Genomic DNA, 23088 nt, shown 5'->3' with positions numbered 1-23088 from the left:
AAATATGCGGGATTTGTCCTCCACATAGTGGAAAATGGCCATGAAGAAACCTTTGGGGCCAAGCTGCAGAGTGACTTGTCATTTGGGCTTCCATTTTGAAGCGGTCCAGCCCTGCAGAGCCTTTTCAGTTGGCCAAAATCCTAGGAATTTTCCTATGAGCGCATGGTCCTGCATAAATTGGATTTCGCTGTTGATTCAATGATTGAGGAGGTCGAATTTGATTCGTTGTGCAGCTTTCGGGATGCATGTTGTCGAGGTCGCCTTTGGCTGTGACGATGGAGACTTTTGATTCATGCCTTTGTCTTTGTCATCCGCTTCACGCGCTGCTGAGGGATCAACTTCATTATTGACTAGTTTGGATCCCTGATCTGTTTCTGGGAAACCGCCAGGAGGGGACAGAGGTACTGCAGGTTTGAACATGTCAGAGGCAGAAGCATTGTAAGGAGGGGGGGAGGATCCCACCCCTCTCGAAGGCGCATCCATGGAAAGGAGGTAAGAAGATGTGCTGCGGCGCGAGCTTGGAAAGCCAGAAGTGAGCAGGGATTAGGGTTGTCTCGTATTGAGCAGAGCAAGGCATTTGCAGAGCTCAGAGTGTCATCGACAGGGTCATACAAGTTGAGTTGGTCGCCTCTAGCTTCCGTTTATCTCAAAGGAAAGAAATGTAATTGACTCTTAACTATCTAGTAAAAGAGTTTTATCTAGGGTTCCCTCCATGAATTCCAAGATTCCCTTAGCTATTTTTTTTAAAGATAAATGTAAAAATAAATGTTAACCATCCAAAATTCTTGTTAGGCTTTCCACTCAACCTATATGTTCTTAACTCTTAAGCAGTAAATGTAAATGCAAGTAACTCACAAATATGTACAATAACTAGGGCGTGTTACAAGCACCCTCAAAACCCCCTTGGCCACTTCTATTTTGAAGAGTTCACCTTTCAAACTTATGATTTCAATGAATCCATGTTCAATTCTAGACAAATTAGATTGGAAAATAAACTCGAAAACTTTCCAAAAATTCACACTTAAAGACTATTCATTTTGATTTAATTTATTTATATTTATTATTTTCTTTAATCCTCTTCTCTTAATGACTATTTTATTAGTTAAATAATATTTCTTAACAACTAGTTGTCAAACCTCGTTCTTTTTAAAGGCTTCTATGTACTAGTTTGTAATCCCTCAATTCTCTAGTCCCTCATGATGGGTGGAGTGTCCACCCCTTCGAAAGGATAAAACATCCTCCACATAATTTTATCCTAAAAATTCTCTCTATATGTTCACTTGATAAAAATTAATAATAAACACATTATAAAAAATAAAATAGCAGTTTATAAAAAATAAAGATAACAATGTTGAAGAAAATAAAGATAATAAGCATATAACTCTAATTATCAACTTTTTATAGATTTCAGTGTGAATTTATACTCTTTTTTAACATATTTTAATGCAGTTTCATTAAATAATTATGATGATGATGATGACTTAGTATATATTGAATTGAATAATTAAAAATAAATGTCATATGAAATGTATTATGGTTTTTTAGATTATGGTATTGGTCTTTTGTATTGTAATAAAGCCTTTGCAAGTTAAAAATATGAGAAATATTTTCGTAAAAATCAGGTCGCACAAGATTATGTCGAAGTGTTTCGAACCATATAGTGTGGTTTATCCAGAGGGCTCACTTCATCTTAGAAACCTACAAGCGTGCTCATTTGAAGTGATGAAATTTTATTGCAATGGATCTTTCGTGCACAATTGTAATTTCTGAATTCAAGCTTTTGTCATCCATACCTCGATTATGAGAAATATTTGGGTAAAAATCATATTAGAAAAATTATGTTGACTCGTTTCAAACCATCTAGTGTGGTTTATCGTTAGGATTGTCAAATATGACTTCATCTTGGAAAATTGCAAGCGTGTTTGTTGGAAGTGATGAACTTTTATCGAACTAACCTTCTGTGCAGCGTTGCAATTTCTGAATTTAGGTTTCTGTGATCCATATCTTGAATATGAGAAATCTTTCGGTAAAAATCACATCAGAAAAATTATGTATGAACCACACTAGATGGTTTGAAATGCCTCATACATAAGTTTTCAGATGTGATTTTTACTAAATATTTCTCATATTCAAGATATGGATCACAGAAGCCCGAATTCAGAAGTTAAAAATATGAGGTTTTATATATCTTTAACTATATATATATATATATATATATATATATATATATATATATATATATATATATATATATATATATATATATATATATATTGACACATGAGGAATTTGAACCCTAAATCTCATGGTTGAGAAGCCCCTTTAGGTTTCCATGATGATGATGATAATAATAATAATAAAACTCATAATTTAGTAAATTTTTATGATTTTGTTGATATTAACAATGCTAGGTAAGTGTCTTGAGAATTATCATCAATTGGTGCATATCAATGTTTGCCAACCATTTCACTTATATGGCTCGGCTAATTATCAATAACAATTAATATTTGTCAGAACTAATAATATTGAAATAAAAAATTGATAAGTACGCTTTTACGTAATAGCCAAAGTAATAAAATAAATGGTCCTTTTGGGTTAATTTTTTTGGTTAATTTTGTCCAAGTCTCCATAGATATTCTTAAGAATCACTAGTTCAAGTTGTTTAATTTTCAAAGATGAAGTGCCTCAACGATTTTCTGCCCATTAAAAAATGCATTTTAAACAATTAAAAATCACAATGTCTCTAAAAATTGTATCTCTACTAGTTAAACTAACCACATATATATATATATATATATATAATTTAAAAACAATTAAAAAAAATCAAAATTAATAATTGAATAATAAAAACATATCAAGGTTTGACAACCATTTAACTTATATGATTGCGCTAATAATCAATAACAATTAATACTTGTCACAACTAATAATATTGAAATATTAAAGTTATAAGTACTCTTCAACGTAATAGTCAAAGTAATAAACTAAATGGTCATTTTCCGTACATTTTTTTGGTTAATTTTGTCCAAATTTCATTATATTTTTTTAAGAATCACTATTTAAAGTTGTTTAATTTGCAAAGATGAAGTGCGAAGCCAAAATGTCATCTCTATTAGTTAGACTAGGCATAGGCATATATATATATATATATATATATATATATATATATAAAATTCATTTAAAAACAACTGAAAAAATATTCAAAATTAATAATTGACTAAAAGAAACTAATTGATGCATATCAAGGTTTGCCAACTATTTAACTTATATAACTTATATGGCTTCCTTAATAATCAATAACAATTAATAGTTGTGAGAAGTAATAATATTGAAATAGAAACATGATAAGTACTCTTCAACATAATAGTTGGCTTAATTTTGTCCATATCTCGATAGAGAGTTTTAAGAATCACTAGTTAAAGTTGTTTAGTTTGAAATGATGAAATGCTTCACTAATTTTCTATACATTCAAAAATGCATATTAAGCAATAAAAAATCACAATATCCCAAAAAAATATATTGTGAAGCCAAAATGTCCTCACAAATGGTTAAACTATGGCTATATATATATAAACCATCCTAATAAATTAACATGAAAAAAAATATTCATTTAAAAACAATTAAAAAAATCAAAATTAACAATTAAATAATAAAAACTAATTAATAATAAGATGGTTGGGTTATTAAGTATTAAAATTCCAACCAAAAATTCAAAATTAGCAATTAAATAATAAGGTTGGGTTATTAAATATTAAAATTCCAACCTCTCTACCTTTTTATGAGTTTATTTGGAAACATGTTTCATAATGAAATGATTAAATTTTGTAATGAGGTTAAGTGTTAATGTTTTCTTATATTCTTTTTTTTGGTTGATAAGTGGGTGAATTTTACCTTGTGGGTGAGAGGCCACTTAATGCAATGATTAAATTTTTTAATGAGGTTAAGTGATAATGTTTTTTTATATTCTTTTTTTTGGTTGATAAGTGGGTGAATGTGGCTGAGAGGCCACGACTCTATCAAAATCACCAGAGGATTAAGTATTAAAATTCCAACCTCTCTACCTTTTTATGAGTTTATTTGGAAATATGTTTCATAATTCAATGATTAAATTTTTTAATGAGGTTAAGTGATAATGCTTTTTTATATTTTTTTTGGTTGATAAGTGGGTAAATCCTGAAAATAAGGCTTACCCTATGGCTGAGAGGCCACTACTCAAAATGCAATGATTAAATTTTTTAATGAGGTTAAGTGATAATGTTCTTTATATTATTTTTTTTGGTTGATAAGTGGGTGAATCATGAAAATCACGCTTACCCTATGGCTGAGAGGCCGCACCATCAGAAACCATGCTGGATTTTTGGTATAGGCGAGGCTCTCCTTCTACTGTTCTAAATCTCTTTGATGTTTTTTTATATTCAAAAAATTAGTGATATTATAAATATTTTAAAGAAAAACAAAATTAAAATATTAAAATTGAGGAATTAACTATTTTTAATATTTTTTGGTTTTGATTACAATAAAGGGAAAAAATAATATTATTAAAATAAAAATAAATTGGATAATTTTAAAAACATCATTAGAGGAAATGCTAGTTTAAACAACTCATCTTAAAGTGTAATAAGTTAATCAAAATTACATCAAAGTTTAAAACATTTTTCACAATACAAATGTTTCTAACCATTTAAGTTTTTGGAATTATGTTCATTCGAAGAATATTTTTTTTAAATAATTTTTGTCTTTATATATAAAATAAATATTATGTTCATGCGAAGAAAATTAAGTTATTATAAGAAGTTTATCTACCCCACCCTTGAAGATCAAAAATATCTCTCTATTCTAACTAGCTCAAAGAAGAAAATTAATATAGCAAAGATTAGAACGAATTCTCATGAGCTCCATAGTGAAACTGGCCGGTGGGCAGTTCCTAAAACGCCTTGGATGGAAAGGATCTGCCATATTTGTGAGAATAAGAGCATCGAGGATGAAAACCACTTCCTCTTAGAGTGCCCTGCATACAACCACATTAGATCTCAATTTCACAACCTTTGTTACAATATTGACCTTCCTAGCCTTTTACAATGCCAAAATTATAGTGAACCTTTTACAATGCCAAAATTATAGTGAACTCGGGAGGCTTCTCTCCAAGCTTTTTGAGCATAGGAATAAAATCTTAAATCAAAATAAATAATTTGTCTTTTTAGGTCGGATAGATCATTATTTGGTCTCAAACCATCATCATCATCATCATCATAATAAAGTTCACAAAAATTCTTGTTTTATAATCAAACAATTGTAATTCTAATTTTAGTAAACATGAGCCATTATTATCACATTAATATTAAAAAATTTGATTGATTATAAAATATATTGATTTCATGTTCTTTTAGAAAATATATTTTTATTATTATGAATTTTTTTATTTTAAATATAAAAAAATTGAATTAAATTAATAAAAAATAAATGTTTTGATTTTTTATTAAAATTTCATAATAAAATTATTATTTATTTATTAAAATAAATTTTTTATTATAAAAAGCTTTAAATCACTAAACAAAAATCATATTAAACAAAAATCATATATCAAATTTGTAATTCTAATATTTTTATCAAAATTAACCTAAACATAAAATATTAGGAAAAAAAAAAAATTGGTTTACCACATATTTCAAATCAACGTCTTCCTTCCCAATGAAATAAAATATTTAGTAAAATAGCATTTAATAACGAACTCACTGCACAATCTAGATGCCAGATATTAGTTTCTATGATTTGACTCGCTCCATGACTCTCAACCTCATAAAACTGAAATCTGGGCTGCCTATGTTCCCAGTGCCCATACGCTTTTCGGGATGCCAAAAAAATAAAAAAAACCTGCGAGGATTATTTGTCGGCCAACCTCGCCGACCAGAACATGCCAAATTACAAATTACTCCCTATAACATTGACACGGCATACCATACAAAACTCTTCGTCTCATTTTTTATATTAATTAATTTATCATCGGGCAAGGCCCATGCATTCATTTACCATCGGGCAAGATTTCGTGTTGCAGGTTTTATAAGCGTGTGTTTGTACTGATAAGCGTGCAGTCTCGCTATATAAGTTGATCAGCTGGGTAATCATACCACTACCCCCGACAGAAGAAATTTTCTTCAGTTGTTTTGAATTAGAATTGAGAATCGTAAATTCTGTCTAGGAGAATTGCAGTTGTTTTGAATTCGAATTGAGAATTGAGAATTGTAAATTCTGTCTAGCAGAATTGTAAGTTGGGCAGCTGGGCAATCCCACCACCACCCTCGACAGAAGAAATTTTGTTCCACTAGTCCCGTGATACCCTCTGCGATTTCAGTTGTTTTGAATTCGAATTGAGAATTGAACAGTCTGCTCAGTTGTTTTGAATTCGAATTGAGAATTGAACAGTCTGTTCGGCCATCCTGCTCATGTAAATTCTGTGTAGCATAATTCTCGCTCTGAGTGCTTTACACCCATCACCAAAATATCGTAATATTTTCTTTTCTGGTGTAGCAGATACTTCAGCACTTGGGTGGAGTTGCATTATTTGTTGGTGTAAGGCTTTCGGCATAAATCCCTTCAGGCTCCCAGATATTTGAAGTGGAGCACAATGTCTTTGACCAAAGACCTGGTGTTCCTGATATTGCAGTTTCTCAATGAAGAGAAGCACACAGAAGCTGCCCACATGCATGTTTCCAAACCCTAGCCTTGAATTATCTTTTCTCAATGGTTTTTTGCGTATGTGGTGTGTGAATAATGACCTGATTTTTGGTTCTTCTGGTATGCATGAGCACAGGTTGGAGAGAGAATCCGGGCTTTCATGTTCTGCTGGTATGCATGAGGACAGGTTGGAGAGAGAATCCGGGCTTTCATGTTCTGCTGGTATGCATGAGCACAGGTTGGAGAGAGAATCTGGGCTTTACTTCAACCTTGATTACCTTGAAGAACTTGTGAATACACTAAAATTCCTATGCCAGCTGCGAGTCACCAATTTTTTTAGTATCGTGAATATTCCCTTCATGATTTCCCCTTTTGAATGTGCATTAGTGATTTGTTGATCTAAATATGTATCTAGCCCTATTTGAATAAACTTTTAATCTGATTGGTTGCAACTATTTCAACCTCAAGTTGGTCGATGGTTGGCAAATCCTGGCACTCATGTACAACATGCTGCAGTAGCTTCTGGTGCAGCTTCTCTCTTTCCAGGTCTAAATGTAAGTTAGATAGTTGATATTCCATAGGTCTACCAATCTATATTATTCCTTGTAAAAGAAGGCCTTGTATGCTTGCATGTTTAGAATTGAAGCATAGATGCAAGAACAATCCTACATCTTAATAATTGAGTCTGAATAGTATATTTCTTTCCTCTTATAGCTTGAAAAAGTGAACCATAAAGATGTTTGGTTTTAATGTTTTGTTCTTAATTTGCTGCAACCACCTAGAACTCCCCCAGCATGCAATGGTGGATTTGTTTTTCAGTTAACTGATTCAAAACATGTGATAGAAAGATCTGGGTCTCGTCAGGTTGACGAGGCATGTAACATCATTTCTATTAGATTTTGTGCTCGTGAATTTTGCTGGAGGTTTTCTAGTGTTCAAAATTCTCCACATCGGTAGTTTTGGATGACTCAGACTTATTTACTGTGGCAGTGCTCTTTCAAAAGAATCAGTTGTGCCAGTGAGCCGTGTATTTGGAACCCAAATGGAGCATTGATTTGTATTTACATTTATTTGTTTTATTGTCTGTCTGTGATAAATCTACTTTTACCGTACGAAAGACTATATGGTAGGAACTAGGTAGTGTTCATTGATATAACCTAGCATGCAGGAGTGGCATTTTCTACACATCTAGTTCACATGTATTGCTATAATGCCACTAACTAGTTGAGGCAACACCTTGAGGTTGTTCAAAATAGGTTACATTCTCTTGTGAAAACATGGTTATAAGTGACAACGGTAATACTACATTGCATTGCAGATTAATGCACATATTGGTAGTGTGAATGACATTTCTTTTGTGTACCTCCAAGGAAAGTTGTGCCTTATCACTTGTAATGATAAGACCATTAAGTTAAATTTGGGACCTTCTTCTTCAATTCATAAATGTATAGATTTCCAATTATTAGTGGGACAAAAGCTTGCCAACTTGAACTATTCAAATTTTACTATCATGGATATTTCCATTATAATTATTTGTTAGCTGAACTCTTCCATCTTGCAGTTGCAAGCAATACACATTTGAATGTCATGAAGCACCTTCTGTCTGTCTTCACTATAAAGTGAATGTCCAGGTACTTGTTTCTGCTACTTTCACACGAATATAGCATTTATCTAATATGAGGATTACTAGCCAATTCCTTTTTCTATATAATTCTTATTACTAGTCAAATTTTCTTCCATGTCTGATAATATTCTGTGAATAATTGCAGTTCATTTTCTATGTAGATGTAAATCGGAAAATTAAAGCTTGATTGTATGATCCGCCAACATGTAAAATTGACTATGATGCTCCTAGCCATGGGTGTACTACAATGGCTTATATTGCTGATGGATCACGGTATAACATTACTTTATGGGTATATATTGGGAGGTTTGAATCCATAATAAGGATAATAGTTCATTAAAAAGTATTTTATCCTGCCTTGTCAAGAGCACTTATTTCAAGGTATTTTGTAATTGGTTTATCTTCTTTTGGGATTAGACTTTTCACATGTGGTACAAACAAAGACCGCGAGTCATACTTAGTTGAGTGGGAAGAAAGTGATGGAGCAATCCAGTAAAGGTATTTTGGTTTTGAAAAGCACTCCTGAGACGTGGTGAAGTTTGCTACAAGAAAAAAAATAGTTTCCTTGCTGCAGCTAGAGATGATTGTTAAGTTAGTGGGAAGAAAGTGATGGAGCAATCAAGTAAAGGTTTTTTGGTTTTGAAAAGCAGTCCTGAGAGGTGGTGAAGTTTGCTACAAGGAAAAAAAATAGGTTCCTTGCAGCTAGAGATGAGTGTTAATTAAGTTTTGGATATGGATAACATCAATATCTGGTTAATAATTGATTCTAAGGATAGATGGTTGTAATAAGGTTTATTTGCAAATTAAAAATATGAGAAATCTAAAAAAAATATGTTGACTTGTTTCAAACCATTAGTGTGGTAAATTGTGAGTACTGATCTGATTTTGGAAACTTGAAAGCCTCCAGCTTTGAAGTGATGAACTTTTATTGCAATGGCCTTTTTTTTAAGAGTTGTAATTCCCCAATTTTGTGATCCATATATTGAATATGAGAAATCTTTTGGTAAAAATCACATCAGAAAATTATGTATAGGGGTTTCAAACCATCATGTGATTCAAATGCATTGTAATTCAAATGCATGACCTGTAGATTCTAAATGATGAACTCTTATAGCAATGGCCTTGTGTGCAAGGTTGTAATTTCTAAATTCAAACTTCTGTTATCCACATCTTGAATATTAGATGTCTTTCAAACCATTAGTGTGGTTCATGATTAGAACAATCTAGTGGGGTAGGAAGATGAACCACACTAGATGGTTGGAAACTCCTCAAAATAATTCTTCCCATGTGCTTTTTACAAAAGATTTATCATATTCAAGATATAGATTAGAGAAGCCTCAATTTAGAAGTTAAAAATATTTATGGTAAAGTTGAAGTTATATATATATATATATATATATATATATATATATATATATATATATATATATATATATATAAAAGTTATATATTAATTATTTTTAATTATTTTTTTTTTGTTTTTTTGGCATTTGAATCTCATGCTTAAGATACAGCCTTAGCTAGCTAATAATAATAATAATAATAATAATAATTTAGTAATCTTGTATGATTTTCTTGATATTAGCAATGTGAGGTAAGTGCTTTGAGCATTATCATGAATTGATGTATATCAAGGTTTTTCAACCATTTAATTTGTATGGCGGACTAATAATGAATAACAACTAATACTTGTCACAACTAATAATATTGAAATATAAAAATGATAAGTACTATTCAACATAATAGTCAAATTAATAATCTAAATAGTCCACGTGAATATTTTCAAGAATCACTAGTTAAAGTTGTTTCATTTGCAAAGATGAAGGTCCTAAGAGGTTTTCTTTGCTTTCAAAAATGCATTTTAAAAAATAAAAAAATCACAATGTCCCTAAAAGTTGTATTTCCAAGCCAAAATGTCCTCTATACTAGTTAGATTAGACATATATAAATAATATTCATTTAAAAACAATTAAGAAAATATTCAAAATTGACAATTGAATAATAAAACCTAATTGATGCATATCAAATTTTGCCAATCATTTAACTCATATCCGTGTTACTTGTGATAACTAATAATATTGAAATAGAAAAGTGATAAGTACTCTTCAATATATCTAGCCAAGCCCCTGCAAAAGTGAAACTCTTTATTTGGTGTATGTTAAGCAATAGGATACCAAGAGGTAACAATTTACAATGACAATCTTTTCAAGGCCCCTCTCGATGTTGTTTATAGAAGAACAACTCTGAATGTGTGGACCATCTTTTTTATTATGGTTTATTGTATATCTCATATGGAATCAAATTTATTTTTCATTAGTGGTTAACATTCTTGGTGGTATAAAGGCCATTTTATCAAATTCAAATAATTTCGTTGAATTCAAATGTCTCCTCCTACTCTTTAATTTTGCAATTGAGAAGCAATGTGTTAATTTCAAATATTTGCACGCTCCAAAATTGTTATCAATTGGTTAAATATATTATATCAATTTAATGTCCAGAAATCTAGAATTGTATTGGATGAGATTTTCACTTTAAAGACTCAATTTGACTTCATTGGGCGTCATCATATTTACAAGGAAATGAACCAACTTTATGAGAGTCTTTCCAAGGAGGTCGTGCAATGAACTCACGATCAATGGATGATACACAAACAACAAGGAGAGGATGTCTTAGTATTCTCAAAGGATTTTTATAGAGAAGTATCAAATTGCATATGAGGAATCATGATACATGACATCTTCTTGACAAGCTACCTTTTCTATATCCTATTTGGCCTAGCAGAATTACACTTTGTTTATACCATGAGCACTTTTGATACTTTATAGGATGAGTCATGTTATGTAACTATATTATAAATGACACAACATGTAAACTTCAATATTCTATACAATGGAAATTGCAATATTTTTGGAGGGAAAAAGAAACTCTAATTATTAAGTTTTAATAGATTTTAATGTGAGTTTATATTCTTTTTAAAAATATTTTAATGTAGTTTTATTAAATAGTTATGAGGATGATGATAAATTAGTATATATATTGAATTTATTAATTAAAAAAGAAATGTCTCATGAAATGTATTATGGTTTTTTACATTATAGTATTGGTTTTTGGTATGTAATAAATTCTATTTGCAAATTAAAAATATGAGAAATATTTTATTAAAAATCATATGAAATAAAATATGTGATGTGCTTCATAAAATCTAGTGTGGTTCATTGTGAGGACTGGTTGTATCTTGGAAAACTATGAATGAGCCTGTTTCAAGTGATGAAATTTTATAGCAATGGATGAAATTTTATAGCAATGGCCCTTTCGTGCATGGTTGTAATTTCCAAATTCACTACTTTGTGATCCATATCTTGAATATGAGAAATGTTTTGGTAAAAATCACATAAGAAAAATTATATGACTACACATTATATGTAAATCCATAATTTTAATATTTTCTTCCTAAAGAATTTGAACCCTAAATCTCATTGTTGAGATGCGAGGTTAGCTAGCTAATAATAATAATAATAACTCATAATTTAGTAATTTTTTATGATTTTTTTGATATTAGCAATTTAAAGTAAGTGGCTTATCATGAATTGATGTATATCAAGGTTTGTCAACCAATTAACTTATATGGCTTGGCTAATAATAAATAACAAAAAATACTTGTGAGAACTAATAATATTGAAATAGAAAAGTGATAAGTACTCTTCAACATAATAGTCAAATTAATAAACTAAATAGTCTTGTATAATTATTTGGTTAATTTTGTCCAAATCCACATAGATATTTTTAAGAATCACTAGGTAAAGTTGTTTAATTTGAAAAGATGAAGCATCTTAGAGGTTTCCTATGCATTCAAAAATGCATTTTAAAGAACAAAAAATGACAATGTCCCTAAATATTGTATTTCCAAGCAACAATGTCCTCTCTACGAGTTAGATTAGGCATATATAAATTAAAAAATTATTCAAAATAAACAATTGAATCATAAAATTTAATTGATGCATATCAAAGTTTGCCACCATTTAACTCATATCCCTGCACTAATAATCAATAAAAATTAATGCTTGTCATAACTAATAATATTGAAATAGAAAAGTGATACTTACTATTAAAGATATCTAGCCAAACTAACAACCAAATGGTGATTTTCAGTACATTCGTTTGGGTTAATTTTGTCCAAATCTTGATAGGGATTTTTAAGAATCACTAGTTAAAGTTGTTTAATTTACAAAGATGAAGTGCCACCGGTTTCCCATGCATTCAAAAATGCATTTTAAACAATTAAAATTAAAATGTCCCCAAAAATTGTATTGCCAAAGCTAAATGTACACTCTCCTAGTTCAACTATATATATATATATATATATGAGAAATAAATAGTAATAAATTAAAATGAAAAAATAATATTCATTTAAAAACAATTAACAAATATTCAAAATTAACAATTGAATACTGAAAACTAATTAATAATAAATTGTTTGGATTTTTAAGTATTAAAATTTCAACTTTTTAATGAGGATTTGAGATATGATAAATATTTGGAAGGAGAATCAAAACTAGGATATTAAAGTTAAGGATCAATTAAAAATTATTTTAAGTATTTTTTTTTTGGATTTGATTAGTATTAAGAAAAAATTCAATGTTATTAAAATAAAAATAATTTGGACAATTTCAAAAACATCATGGGATGAAATACTAGCTTACATATTTTTAATTCGAACGCGGTTAAAAATGAAAAACATGAAAAACGATTCATAGTATAGTGTAGTAAGTAAATTTAAATGAAATCAAACATCAAAATATTTTTCACAATTCCAATATTTCTAAAGATTTAATTTTTCTAAATTATATTCCTCTTAAAACACCTTTTCTTAATAGTTTTTACTTTTTCACATAATAAATTTCAAAAAAATTCCATATAATCTTTTATTGTTTTTATGATAAAACAATTCTAGTTTTAGTAAACATTAGTCAATGTCACCATATCTAATATTAGAAAAAATGACTAATTATAAAAACATATTTGTTTACACCTAATGAGTAGGATTGGGTGAATAAGTGTAACTAATTGTAAATAAATAATGGAATATATGAAGATTCACTGAGAGACGAAATGAAGCAGTCTCTTCTTCATGTATATAATAAAGACCAACATGAATGAATAGAACAAATTGATTTTGAGGAGTTACTACGTGGTCTGACATGGTATCAAATCCAATGCCATTTTTCACTTCCAGCTCCATTTTTGGCATTGCAATCTGCCATTGTAACTCCCTTCTACCATTTTTCAAAAATCTTTCCTGCATTTCCTACAATGTGCCATATTATTCTCTGCCCTCTGCGTGATAATCTGGGTAACGCTTGGTATACCCATCAAATACCTACTCCTCATTCCAATTATCTCTCATCCAACATTCAACGTGTTGCTTTCATGAACTTATTTTTTTGGGCTGCAATCTTTAATGGTCTAGTCACTCGATTTATGGAGGAAGCGAACAAGTAATGGCGTCAATATATATTACGTTGCATCATAACTGTTCATTCGCTTGCAAAAATTTGAAAAGAATGCACTTTAGAATGTTCTGGTCTCTATGCCGATATAGGGGAATGAGAAGATAGGGGAACCATTTTCCAGCCTTAATTGCCTCTCTTCACTGTATTGCTCCCTTAAGTGCTGCCAACATTCCATTGCGAGACCTCCATTGTCAAACCTCTGGTTGCTCTCTCCATGGTGCTCCCAACAATAGGTAGTGGTAATATGCATACCTCCATTGTCAAGCCTTTGGCTACTCTCTCCACACTGCTCCCAACAATACACAAACCTCCATTTTCAAACCTCTCGCTGCTCTCTCCACGTTGCTCCCAACAATATGCATTGGTAATACACAGACGTTCCCTCCCCTCTACTACCATACGCAAGTTTTTCATTACCTTGAAGAAGTTCTCGTATAACACTACCTCCATATCCCCTCGACATCATGCCTATCTACTCTACTATGCACTCTAACCATTGCCAATGGAGCAATCCTTGGTACCAGAACCGAGACTTCATTCTCGTGTATGATGTGCAGCAAGGCGAAAATGTCCGAAGCGGTGAGAAAACGCATATGGAAGTGGTCTGCAGTGGGGTGGTGGAAGCGCTAGTGGTGGGAGTGCTAGTGGATCTATATACAGTATATGATTCGTGCGCATTAAACATTTTTCGAGACTGTGTATGCATGCTTTGAATGCTTTTTATTTGGTGCATTGGCTCAAAAATATGTATGGTATCCATGGTGCATGTGATGAGAAAAGACGCCATTAAAAATCGGTTGAAATATTTTATATGTTGAGACATATGTGATCGATATATAATGGGCATAAAATATATGAAGTGCACATCAACTTTAGAAAATTTTCTATCAGCAGAAGTATTTTTACAGCACTCAGATTTTACAATGCATTCAATCATATCCATTGTGGGAATAGTTCTCACTAGTAAGGAGAACTATCCTGAGTGGTCCCGGATGATATAACACACCCTCATTTTCAATGAGTTGTGGAAAGGAGTGCCTGTTGGAGATGGAGACAAAGAGCCAGAACAACCTACATCAGAAAAAATTCGCCATTTGGGAAAATAAGAATAGCAAGGACTATGCATTAATTGCAACATCTATAAGTGAAGATGTGAGTCACCATATTTCGCCATTTTCAACTGCTTTTGAAGCCTTACAAAAGATGAAAGAAATCTATGACTCACATTCTACACTTGAAGTTGTTCAACTCATGATTAAACTCTTCACTCTTGAATTACAAAATAATGATCCTCTTGGTCTTGCATCCGAAGTAAAATCTATAATGCATGATATCAAAGCCACTAAGGTTGAATGGGATATTACTCTTATCGCTTTTCTCAAGGCACTTTATCCTAATTACTCCAATTACCTTGAGTCATTGCAAGCAAATGGAAATCTCAAATATATTACCTTTGAATGTCTTGTGAAAAAATTTTGCTCAAAGAGAGAAAGCTTTTGGAAAGAAGAAAACCCTTGAATCTTGTGAAGTGGCTGTGTGCCTTGCTCATAAAGAAAAGAATCTTTCCCAAGATTCTTCCATAGGAAGAGGTGGTCGAAGAGGAAGAGGAAGATATTTGAGAGGTAGGGGGGGCAGACACTCTCAAGGAGAAAAGTCAGATTTGCACTGAATATGTTGCAAAAGAAATGGATTACATGATGCCTCTACATGCAAGTTACCTTGGGACAAAATTGAGAAGCAAAGAAACCAACCCAAAGGTAAAACCAATGACTCAGAGAAAGGTAAAGCACCTGAATCCGCTCATTATCTTGTGGCACAATGTAATATTGGAGTAAATGAAGAATTATTTAATGCTTCACTTGCTTCTTGGAAAAATGATTGGTTGCTTGATTCATGAGCAACTTGCCACATGACTCATAGAAAAGACTTTTTAAAAGAATTTATTGAAAATGTTGATGGATCAGTATACTTTGTAGACCAATAAAAAATAAAGCCATCAGGGTTTAGCACAATCAGGCTTAAATTGTCTGGTCTTTCAGACTTTCTTCTGCATCATGTTCTATAACTCCCACAATTAAAGAGACACTTTTTTTCCTTCGTCCACATCTGCCAGCAAGGTCACTCCATTCATATGTTTGATCAAAAGCTTGAGGTGAGAAAAGAATCTGACCACTCACTTATCGTGAGGAGGATAAAAGAAGAAAGGCTTCTCAAGCTGTAGGCTACCTCTGCTCATGCACAACATTTCTCATACATTTCTCATTATGAAGAAGGTACACTTCCATCAAGTTTATTATGGCATGCTAGATTTGGACATTTGAACTATGGCAACCTTCGCTTGTTGAAGAAAAATGGTGTTGCTAGTTTGCCTACAATTCTTAGGAAACTTAAGAAATGTGATGCTTGTATTCTAGGAAAGCATAGAAAATAGTATTTTCATGATTCACATTCAAGAGCACATAGAAAACTTGAACTCATTCATTCAGATTTATGTGGTCCAATGCCTGTTCCTTCTGCAAATGGAAACAAATATATGATCACATGTATTGATGACTACACCAGAATGTGTTGGGTTTATTTATTGAAGAACAAATTTGATGCTTTTCAAACATTCAAGAACATTCATAAATGGATTGAAAATGATGCACAATCTCATATTGGCTCTATTCGCACTAATAATGGAAAATAATACACTTCAAATGAATTTGAAAACTATCTTTGCCAACATGGGATCAAACATCAAATAACTGTGCCTTATAATCCCCAATAGGATGGTGTAGCTAAAGGAATGAATAGGACAATCTTAAATATGGTATGCTCCATGATGTTTTTCAAAAATGTAAAATTGATGTTTTGGGCTAATGTAGTTCTATGTGTTGTATATATAAAGAATAGATGTCCATCTAATGCTCTCAGAAACAAGACTCCCTATGAAATGTGGTATGGGCACGTTCCTTCAGTAAAGCATCTCAGGGTCTTTCATTCCACCTGTTATGCCTTGATACCAAAGATACATAAAAACAAACTTGGTGCAAGAAGTCGTAAATGTATCTTCCTGGGGTATTCAAACACCTCCAAAGCGTGCCGTCTCTATGATCAAGTCAATAAAAAGTTTGTTGTATCTAAAGATGTAATCTTTCTTGAATCATCCAAAACTGGCAATGACTTTGACCAGCAACTTGATCACTTGGATAGATTCGCAAATTAAAAATCATTTCAAGAATTTGATAATCAAATTCCACATCTTGAAGGGGGATTCCTATACTAAATCAACCTGTGGAATCTTCTTCTGAAGAACTCTCTCCCCCGCATGAAACTCCAACAACGGATGATAGTTTAAGTGACGTGATTGATAGAACTGGGAGACTCAATCTTGATTCAGTCCCAACTCAATCAATGGAGTAGCCTGGACCATCTTAGAAAGGTCCCCCAAAGTGGCTGACAAAGACACTTGAAAATGTTCATCCTGATGAGGTTGGAAAGAGAGGAACTAGAAATTCAGAACCGCAAAATGGAGGTGATGTAGATGACTCTAATTTACCTATTGATATGGATGTTTCTTATGATTTTGAATGGAATTTGTCTACAGATTTCAAACCAACTTCCTTAAAAGAAACAACTTCTCATGATGAATGGAAAGAAGTGATGAAAAAGGAGTGTGATGCCCTGATAAAGAATGCCACTTGGAAGCTAGTTGATCCTCCATTAGGAACGAAACCAATTGTCTGCAAGTGCGTCTATAAGAACAAGTATAAAGTAGATGGATCACTTGACAAGCACAAAGCGAGGCTTGTGGCAAAAGGTTTTGCACAGAAGGAAGGGGTCAATTATGAGGAGACTTTTGCCCCCATAGCAAAATGGGATACCATCTACACACTCTTTGCCTAGCAACTCAGAACTGTTGGAAAGTCAATCAAATGGATGTAAAAACTGCTTTCTTGAATGGAGATCTAAAAGAGAATTTTTTTATGTTCGAGTGTGAAGGATTTGTTGTGAAATGACATGAACATAAAGTATGCAAACTTGTGAAATCTTTGTATGGCCTCAAATAAGCACCGTGAGCCTTGTATGAAAAACTAACTGAGCATCTTCTGAAACTCAATTTCAAACATTATGATCTTGATGATGCAACTTTATTTGTCAAGAAAGTTGTCAAAACAGTTGTATATCTTGTGGTATATGTAGATGATATTTTGATGAAAGGGGACAATGAAAGCTACATTGCATCCATAAAGAAGGAATTGAGGAAAGGTTTGAAATTGATTTGTGTTATGTTCATTACTATCTTGGTATTGAAGTAACTCAACATCCGAAGTCCATATTTCTTTCTCAAAAGAAGTACATTGAAGTTCTATTGAATAGGTTTGGCATGACAGAATGAAATCCTCTTACTACTCAAATGGAACAAAACTTAAAGCTCACATCCGTTGAAGGAAAAGAATTTAAGGATGCAACAAAGTATAGATAACTGTTAGGAAGTCTCAACTACCTAACTACTACCAGAACAGACATTTCGTTTACTGTTGGAATCCCCTCTAGGTTTTTGCAAAAGCCTTGTGAGGGAAATTGCTCTTCTACAAAAAGAGTTCTAAGGTACTTGAAGGGAACTCAAGACTTTGGAATCAAGTATACATAGGTGGATGACTTCAGCTTGATTGGATACTGTAAATCAGACTTGGATGGAGACAAAGAAACTGGGGTATCTACTTTAGGTTATGCTATGAGTCTTGGATGAGGAGCTTTCACCTGGAGATTACGCAAACAATCAGTTCAACCAGATTCCACAATAGAAGCAGAATATGTGGTAGCATCTCAGGCAACAAAAGAAATTGTGTGGCTCAGAAAAATTCTTGAAGTTTTGCAAGTAAAACAAGTACAATCATCTCCACTCATGATTGACAATACCTCAACAATAAAGTTGGCCAAGAACCCAAAGTTCCATGATCGAACGAAGCACATAAATACTAAATATCATCTCATTCAACATCATGTTGAGGCCAAAAAAATCCATTTCCATCATTGTTCCACTAATGAGCAAATTGCCGACATCTTCACCAAAGCGCTTGGAAGAGAAAAGCTTGAAAGATTCAGAACGATGCTTAGACTCACCAACATCCCTTCAGATTAAGGGGAGGAATGTTGACACCTAATCAGCAAGATTGGGTGAATAAGTGTAACTGATGTAAATAAATAATGGAAAATATGAAGAGTCACCGCGAGATGAAATGAACAGTCTCTCGCTCATGTATATAATAAACACCAACTTGAATGAATAGAACAATTTGATTTTGAGGAGTTACTAGGTGGTCTCACAATATTCATTTCGTGTTGTTACAAAAATATATTTTTATTATTAAGAAATTTTTTATTTGAAATATAAAAAAATTGATTTGATTAATTAATATTTATTTAATTTATTTAATTAAATATGTTAAATTGAAGAATTTAATTATATATGTATCATAAATTTAAAATTAAAACTAAAATAATTATATAATTTAATATGTATAAAAAATTCAATAAAATACAAAAAGTTAAAATTTATCAAGAATACAACTAGGTGACTTTGATTTGGTAAGTTTAATGAATACGATCTATATTTAAAATTAAATAACATTTAAAACTCAAGGTTTTAATTTCCGTCACGTAATTTTAACATATTACCATAATTTTAACATATTACCATCATTTATAGAGTTCAGGCTTCTGTGATCCATATCAAGTTTGTGAGAGATTTTTAGGCGAAAATCACATGGGATACCATTTGTCGACGCGTTTCGAACCAACTAGTGTGGTTCATCGTCAGGACAAGTTGAAGAAACAGATCTAGCTTACCATCATATATATATATAACCTATATTATAGTAAAATTATTCTAAAAACAAATTAATAAAGTATAAATTAGGTTAAATTTTACCAAAATTACAATTATTAAAATTGGATATATATATATATATATATATATATATATATATATATATATATATATATATATATATATATATATATATATATATATTACAATATATTTATTTTAAAAACACATTAATAAAATATAAATGGAGTTAAGTTTTAAATTACAATTATTAAAATTTGATTTTAACTAGATTTGTATTTAAAGTTAAATAAAATTTTAAAATTAATTTTAATTTCTATTATGGAATGAAATTTAATAGTAATTTTAGCCAATTATCATATTTTATTAAATTTTTAAGGTAATTTTATTATAATATATATTGAATTATATCTTTCTCTTCCGTGCAATTTTGTCACTATCTCTTCCTTTTTCTAGTTCTCTCTCTCCCCTCCATCTCTATTTGTCACTATCTCTTTCTTTTTCTAGTTCTCTCTCTCCCCTCCATCTCTATATATCTCTCTTCTGATCCCTCTCATCTCTCCTCTTGCTTCACTCCTTTCCTCTCTCCTCTCTCTCCCCCCCTCCAATCTCCCCCTCTCTCTACCCTTCAGCTCTATCACTATCTCCATCCCCCTCTCTCCCCCCTCTTCTCTCTCTCTCTCTCTCTCTCTCTCTCTCTCTCTCTCTCTCTCTTAATTTGATTTATTGTGTTTGAGAAATTATCTAAACTAAAAAAATTCAATTGGTTGTAAAATATTAAACCTATATTTTGGATAAATCATGTCAAAGAAAATACTATAATGAAAAGTTTTAAAGAATCATGCACTATCTTTCCTCTATTATGGTTAGCCACTTTGCTTGATCTCATCACTTGTATCCCTATTTAAGGTGGATCTATTCCTTCTCAATAGTATTATTTATATTATATAAATTTCACATCTTTATATATAAAGTATTTTTTTTAATTAAAATCTTGATTTAATTTTGGTTGAATTATTTTATAAAATTAAAATGAAACAAAATATTTAGATTATGAAATAAGTTATGGTTTTTGGCATGTGGTATTGATAAACCATGGTATTAGCAAATGGTACTATAAAAAAAAACATATCTACAAGTCAATAATATCCATGGTAAAGTGGGGGTGAATATCCATGGTTAAGAATCTTGTCATATTGCTATAAAATATTTTGTTTGTGAAATAAGTTATGATTTTTGTGCATGTGGTATTGATAATCCATCGTATTAGCCCATGGTATTGTAACAATGACTATTCACAAGTTCATAATATCAATGGAAAAATGAGGGTGAATATCCATGGTTAAAAATCTTGTCATATTGTTACAAAATATTTTGATTGTGAAATATGTTATGTTTTTTCAACATGTGGTATTGATGAGCCATCGTATTGGCCCATGGTATAGTAACAAATCCTATTTAAAAGTTAATAATATTCATGGTAAATTGAGGGTGAATATCTATGGTTAGGAATTTTTCCATATAGCTACAAAATATTTTGATTGTGAAATAAGTTATGTTTTTTGGGCATGTCATATTGATAAGCCATAGTATTTCGTGCTGATATTGTGACAAATCCTATTCACAAGTCCATAACAAAATCAAATTTTATCTTTTTTATTAATTTAACATTTTAGTATGAATTCATTTTTAAATGTTTACAATCATCCTAGGTTGATATCACTTTTAACTTTTTATTTATTACTTTTAACTTTGTGTTTATTACTTTTTAACTTTTTATTATTAATTGAGCTAACATTTAAGTGTTTACACTCATACTCGATATGTTTTTAAATTCTTATTATTTTTTAACTCAGAGGACATTTATAATTGTTTCCACATAACACAATGAAATCTTAATATCTTAAAAGAGTTTTCTCTAGGGTTCCTTATTTGAATTCCAAGATTCCCTTAGTTAATACTTTTTTAAGATAAATATAAACATAAACCTTAACCATCCAAAATTCCTATTAGGCTTTTGTTGGGTCCCTATAATACTAGTGATTACCCCATTACTATTGTAGTTGCATCCTTTATTAATATTGTTGTGCCCATATTATCCCCATATTGTTACTACTATACCCCATAAAATCCCTCTATTGTTATTTTTGTGGCTTTATATTATTATTGTTAGGTCGGCTAGGTTATATTGCGCCTCCTTAGACTCCTATATATAGAAAGGAGGTTTTGTCATTTGAATCATCGAAGAACTGTTCATTTATGTAATGTAAAGGATGTTTCCCTCTCGAAGAGGATGAATTATAAGGCATTGATCTATCTTTTCTATCTTTTCTTGAGCTCATTTCATAACATTTGGTATGAGCGCTTTGGATTCCAGGGTTTCGCTCCTCCAAATAGGTCATCGTGGCATTTTCGCTATAAATTTTTTCTGCAATGTTTCAGAAAGCTAAAAAAAAAATTTGAGAATACATCGCGCTGAACCTTGGGTCCAAATTTCAAAGCTTTTCCCACTATATTTGCAGAGATATGATGTGAGGAAGTTGTGTTAGGATATTCCGACACATAGGATATAGTTAAGTTCAACTTGGTCTAGTATAGAGTTAGGTTAGAGTTAGGTAAAGTGTGTTTCTTTACCGTTGTACATTTTGTAACTTACAATCCGACAGTCACGATATGTAGTGATCTGACGGTTCACTCTCACCTCGGTATTACCGACACTTGATCCGTGGCTTGACACCCGATTGGTCCATGAGTTCTATTTAAAGCGCATGGAGGGTCATTTTTCGGGTAATCCGTGAATGAGAGAAGCTTATGTAAATTTTCATTCTTTGATTAATAAATTGCCTGTAGTACCCACGTTGGGACAGGCCGTGGACTGTTTCCCTGCTTGCACTTTGAGGGTTTTAACCACGTCAAAAATACTGGTGTATTGATTTGAGATCTGGTTGTGAACGGTGTCCTTTTGGTATTCTTTCTGAGGAACTTACCCTGTAAATTCCTACATGGTATCGGAGCTATTTGAGGGCCGCGTCCGTTGGTGATCCAAATTTGAAGCCGGTAGAACTGCATGCGGCTGTCGTTTCCTATATCTGCTGTTTCTGACTGCTTTCAGGCCGAGAGGACTGCTCTGTTGCGTTCGGAGCATCTGTTCCAGTGAGGAACCCCTTTCGTTTCACGCGAAAAGGTTTCCGGTAGCCCTAGCTGCGTCATTTTTCAGATCGGGAGGTATACAGTGTTTTTTGCAGTTTACTGTTATTTTCTCTCTGCTTATTTCGGTCTCTGTTTATTTAGCCTTTTTTCTTAACCGGATCTATACCTTTCATTTCTCCGTATGCTCTTTGCCCTGCGACTCTGTGCGATCTGGGCAAATCAGAAACAGAAAGGAAGGATTTTTCTCATGCGTATGCTCTTTTCCCTGCACCTTAGTGTGATCTCGGAAAATCAGA

The sequence above is a fragment of the Pinus tabuliformis genome, chromosome 9 (genome assembly GCF_031772625.1).
Source record: "Pinus tabuliformis cultivar Carrire ecotype Pingquan chromosome 9, CPIR1, whole genome shotgun sequence".
Lineage (NCBI taxonomy): Eukaryota > Viridiplantae > Streptophyta > Pinopsida > Pinales > Pinaceae > Pinus > Pinus tabuliformis.
The sequence above is the reverse complement of the archived record's forward strand: the minus strand, read 5'-3'. Positions refer to the sequence as shown.